Source organism: Spermophilus citellus (assembly GCF_964194105.1).
Source record: "Spermophilus citellus genome assembly, chromosome: 2".
Classification (NCBI taxonomy): Eukaryota; Metazoa; Chordata; class Mammalia; order Rodentia; family Sciuridae; genus Spermophilus; species Spermophilus citellus.
In genome coordinates this window covers 3,886,528-3,892,226 of record NC_138183.1, presented here as the reverse complement: position 1 = coordinate 3,892,226, position 5,699 = coordinate 3,886,528, and positions in this window count along the sequence as shown.

The following is a 5,699-nucleotide window of genomic DNA, read 5'->3' as shown; positions in this document are numbered from 1 at the left end:
CGGCCGGTGTGTTGCAGGGAGAGACCTCTTCAAAATTCTGGCTATGAACACCTTTCCAGGTGAACCTTTCCAGCATTTTGAAGAGGTCCTGGGAGGGCCCAGGAGCTGCAGGGTTAGGAACTGGGGGTAGAGGGTGAAACTGATGAGGTTGGGAGGAGATGGAAAGAGAAGATCCCTAGAATCTGCTGAAGGTTTGGGTTCCACCCCAGAACCACAGGGAGTCACAGCTGGTCTCAGGCAGGTCAGTGAGGAATCAAGATTTGAGTTTTGGGAAGAGAATCCCTCTGATTTTGTGGGGAGGGCAATCCTGAAGGTGAATGAAGCACAAAAACCTATGGCTCTGGGGGTTGCTAGAGGGGAGTCCCACAGCCCTCAGGAAGGAACAGCTCAGGGTCCTAGGGACCCCCCCACACACACACACACCAGCACCTTCAGCTCTGGGTCACTGCTGGAGGATGGCTTCATGCCTCAGAGGCTCCTGTGACCCCGATGAGGAAATGTAGTCAGGTGTAACCAAATCACAGGTGCACACAGTCTTTGACCTGACACAGTCCCACAGATAGCCAGCTTGTGTGTGAGAGGACACACGGCAGCCATTCATCACAGCAGTGTTTGCCCTGGATAAAGCCTGGAAATAACCTAAGTGCCCATCGGAGAGGGCTGGCTGAGGAAATGGAGGTCCAGCAGACAGGGGCACAGTGTGGGTCTGTGGGAGAAATGAGGAAGTGCCGGGTGAATGGATATGGAGTAATTTCCATGCTGCCTTGCCAAGGAAAAGGGAAGGTGGGGAGGGCGTGCACGCTGAGCTTTCATTTGCGGTCAACTGATTGACTGTTGACTTTAATAGATCAGAGAGTCTGTTATAACCTCAAGGGAAGCCAGTAAGTGCAACTGTTAGGACAAAGAGAATAATAAAACCCACTCACTTTTTCAAAGGGGATGGGAATCCAGGTACAGTTTTGCTTATAGCTGTGTAGATGATCTCCAGAGAGAGAAGCAAGAAACTGCTCACGTCAGTCACTCCAGAGAAAAGAAGGTCTCAGAGTCTGGGGGGGGGGCAGGAGGGATACATTTGCTGAGTACCTTTTGGTGACTTTTGAATTTTGAATCACTTTTGTGTGGTTACCTGTCCCCAGGTGTAAGTGAATGTGGGAGGGTGGTAGGAGGCAGTCCACGGTGGTAGAGCTGAGAGGGAAGAAGGGATGGCAGGAGAAAGATCCCTGATGCCTTTGGCAGTGGAGGATGCTGGGGTGGGGACAGCTGACACCCAGGTTTCCGAAGCTGTTGTTCCAAGGGGATGGGTGAGGGGAGAATAAGGAATCCCTGGAGCAGGAGGTCAGGAGAAAGAGGTCTGGGAAGAAGGGAAGGTTCTGGAGAATGAAAATGACCAAATTACATGTAAAGATCCCACTATTGTGTTTAACTATAATGCTCAAATAAAAATGTAAAAAAAAAATAGAAGTTTGGGAGGATACAGGAGGAGTTCAGTTTGAGCATCTTTTACCTTTTCTCCCTTTGACTATCCAGGACCCCCTGTACCCACCGTTGGGGAAATTCCCCCTGTAGGTAACCGTGGGGGGAGAGCACCTCCCAGCATGGCCCCTGTGGATGAGTCCTGGGCTCACGTGCTTCCTCAGTCACCTCTGGCAGACGGTCCCATAACCCAGCCTCAGCTGTCAAGTTCTGGCCCATGCTAGGAGTTTTAGGGTTTGGTTAGTGATGCAGAGGACCCACTGATCCCCTAGAGCCCTGTTTCCCCTGCTTGGTTGATGGAGTGACTCACTACAAAGAAACAAGAGAATGTTTCGGGGTGATTGAAATATTCTGTATCATGATTGACATGGTAACTTCATTGATATATTTGTAAATTGACCAAACTATACACTTAAACTGTGCCTGTTGTGTTGCATGTAATTTATACCCCAATAAAGTTGATTCAAAAATATTTATACACTAATACATACATGACATGATAACAATAGCTCCAAAGGCAGGAGGCATCTAAATGTGTCTTTACAACGTCATGGAAGTGGCAAAGTACTAGTTTGTACAGTATTTGACTCTACAGTATTAGACTAAGGATTCATATTATAATTTCTAGGGTGACCAGTAAAAGTTGATGCAACTTTTTGTTAGAGGTAAAATAAAGCAATAAAATATAATTAGTATAAAAGGAGGTAAGAAACAGGAAGGAAAAGGACATAGGATAGATAGGAAAACAAATAGTAATATGAACGATTTAAATCCAAATCCATCAATATTACATTAGATGTAAAAAGACCAAATATTCCAACTAAAAGACAAAGAATATTAAACAGGAAGGAAAAACAATATTACATGCTGCTTATAAGAATATAAGGATAGGAAAGATTTAAAGTGGAAAGATGAAAAAATGTATATACTGTGAAAATATAAAAATATTCATATACTGTGAAAACACTAACCAAAACAAATCTTTTGCAACTATAATACTATTGCACAATTAAAACTTTTTTTTTTTCAGTACTGGGGGATTGAACCCAGTACTGAATGTATGCTAGGTCAGTGCTACCACTAAGCCACATATCCCCACTCTTTTTAATCTTTGAGACAGGGTCTCAAAGTTGCCCAGAAATAGTCCTCCTGCCTGAGCTTCTTGAGCAGCTGGAATTACAGGTGTGGGGCACTGTACCTGCCTGCTCAATATCTCTAGGGAGGAAAGAAATGCAAACTTAAGACACAGGAGACAGAATTGCCACTCAGTGGTAAGGTAATGAGAAGTGACTGAACACCAAGCGTAGCTGGACTCTCAAGTGCGGCTGGCGGAAGTGTGAGATGGCGCAGGCTCATGGAAAACAGGGCCTCAGTCTCCCCTCAGGTCAGCACTCACTCTCCAGGTGACCCAGCTTCTCCATGCCCGGCATCTGGCTCACGGCAGCAGGAATGACTTGCAGGGCAGCGTTCCAGTAGCTGGGTCCATAGTGGTGCAGAACCAGGAACCGCAAGCTCTGTTCACACAGGCTACAAAACAAATAGTCCCCAAAGGAGTTGCTTAAGATAGCAGCATGCCTCTGTTGTCTCTCCTCCTGTCTGAGGGTCAGTCAGCAGGGCATGGGGCCAGTGACAATTCTCTCCTCCCTGTTGTTGGACACCCCAGCTCCACCATTGGCAGCTGGAAGCACTGCAGACAGAGCCCTGGCACCCAGCAAGACACCCTGGCCAGAAGCAGCCCCTCCACACAGGACCTCCAGGTCTCCAGAACCCTAGCTGAGTAAACCTCTATTCTTTATAAATTACCCAATCTGGGGCCTTGCATTCTAGCAACAGAAAATGGACTAAGACAACATGCTTTTGGTTATATTTTAATTAAAAAGTCTCTGTGTGTGTATGAGTTTTGTAGTGCTGGGGATGGAACCCCCTTGCACATGCTAGACAAATGCTTTACCACTGTCCTCAGCCCCAAAGGTTTTTTCTTTTCCCTTTTCTCTAAAAATGAGATGCCACCAATATGCATCAGGGTGGGAGTGGGAGAAACATGGAGTCAGGGCAGGAGAGTTGGACGGTGTCAATGTGGAGAGGCTTCCAGGAGGGGCAGCCACCACCACTCACATGCAGTTCAGTGTTGTAGAGGACCTGGAAATGTTCTGAGAAACGGGTCGTTGGGCCATTTTGTCCCATGCAGACATCAGAGTGTATTTGCACAAACCCAGACTGCTGCAACCTCCCGCATGACAGGATCTCATGGAGCCACCATGGGAGGTTGGTCTGTTGACCCAGGTGTCATTGTGTGACTGTGGCTGTACTCACTTGACACACATATTTTTGTGCCTCTTCCAGGCAATTGCAGAACTTAAGCTTATATCATTTAGTGTCTTTTTCAAGCCAAAGCGTTCAGAATTAGGTCTACAAAACCAAGGCTGGCCCTGAGGCTTGGGAAGCTAAGACAGGAGGATCACAAGTTCAAAGCCAGCCTCAGCAACTTAACAAGGTCCTAAGCAACTTAGAGAGACCCTTCTCAAAATAAAATATAATAGAGGCTGGGGATGTGGCTCAGTGGTTAAGTGCTCCTAGGTTCAATCCCTGGTACCAAAAAACAAAACAAAACAGAGCTGGGGCACAGCTCAATGGCAGAGCACTTGCCCAGGAGCCATGAGGCCCCCAGGTTGGCCCCCAGCATTACCTCCAAAAAGAATCAAAATTAGGTGTGAATAAAAAAGATAATTGAAAATTAAAACAAATTTTCAATTCTATAAAGCAGCAAAACCCAGATAAAGTGTATCTATATTAATGAAGTGTTGGTTGTCCTTACTTTTCGGCTAGGTTTTTGGGCTGCATTCTCTGCTCGTCTCTGTGATTTCTCCAGAGAGGATGGAGTTCTTGGTGTGGCTGACCAAGTTTTGTCCTTTGTTACTGCTAGTAAAGAACTTATCAGCTTCCAAAACTGTTGCTAATGCTGGGCCAGGCGTGCTGGTCAGCCCCATCACGGACACAAGGCCCCCTCATGCAGGTGTACTTTGGCTCATAGTTTCGCAGGCTCCAACCTGTGGTCAAGAGGACATGTTGTTTTGGGGGGAGGGGTAGTGCCCCATGGCAGAAGTGCCAGGTGGAGCAAAATGCTCGGCTGATGGCTAGGGACTGAAAGAGGAGAGGAAGGGGCTGGGGTCCCACTACCCTTCAAATGTGTGTCCCCCACCCTGAAGAGCTCCCACTCCTTTACCACAGGGCCAAGCTGGGGACCCAGCCTTTAACACGTGGGGCTTTGGGAGGGACAAAATACCTGTAAAAACTACTTAAAAGACAATTTTACTTTGGCTCCTGGTTTCAAGGCCTCTTTAAGTGGCACTGTGCCCTTCTCGCCCCTTCATGGCTGCTCATTCACTCAGTGCACTGTCCTCAAGTTCCATCTGTGTGGCAGCCGGTGTCAGAATCTCCTTCCTTCTTCAGGCTGAGTAATACCCCACCTCGGGGCTGCACCACACTTGGTCTACTCCCCCATCCCGCACGGGGACATGGGCGGCTCCTTCTGGCTGCAGGGACTGCTGCCACTATGGGCGTGGGTGTGCAGGGGTCCAGCCGCAGTATCCGGGGGCAATCTTATTTTAACTGATTTGAGGAGCTGCCACAGTTTTCCACCCTTTCCAGTTGTGCACTTCTACCAGGGGGTGCAATTGCCCACCATCTGGATTATAGCTCTGAGCACTATCCTGCCTTGGCCTTTCATGTCACAGCATCAGTGAGTTGTCACAGAAGGTGAAGGAGTGTGCATCCCCCAAAGCCATTGCTACATGATGACCAGCAACAGCTTAACCCAGGGCCTCACACAACCTAAGGGAGCCTCTACCACTGAGCGACACCTCACCCCAGGACTGCAAACTACACCCCTGTATTCCACTCCACTTCAACTAAACGTGTTCCTAAGTGAGCTTCCCCTTAGCCAAGGCCCCCACACCTGAGTGCCTGTATCTCCCAACACAGGCGGAAGTGAGATGGAGGACCAGCCGGATGGACCACTGGCTGGATGGGACAGGTGCAGCTGGTTTACCACTGCAGCTAAGATGAGTTACTATTTCAGCCTGCATAGAAACATCTCCTTACAGGAACCTCCCAGGGCCTTTGAAAAAGGCACATACAATTGATGTGCCTTGGTCCTTCAATTTTATTACTTTCATTGTAAATTTGCCTCTACCAGGGGCATTTAAAAAGATATTTAACATAATCTC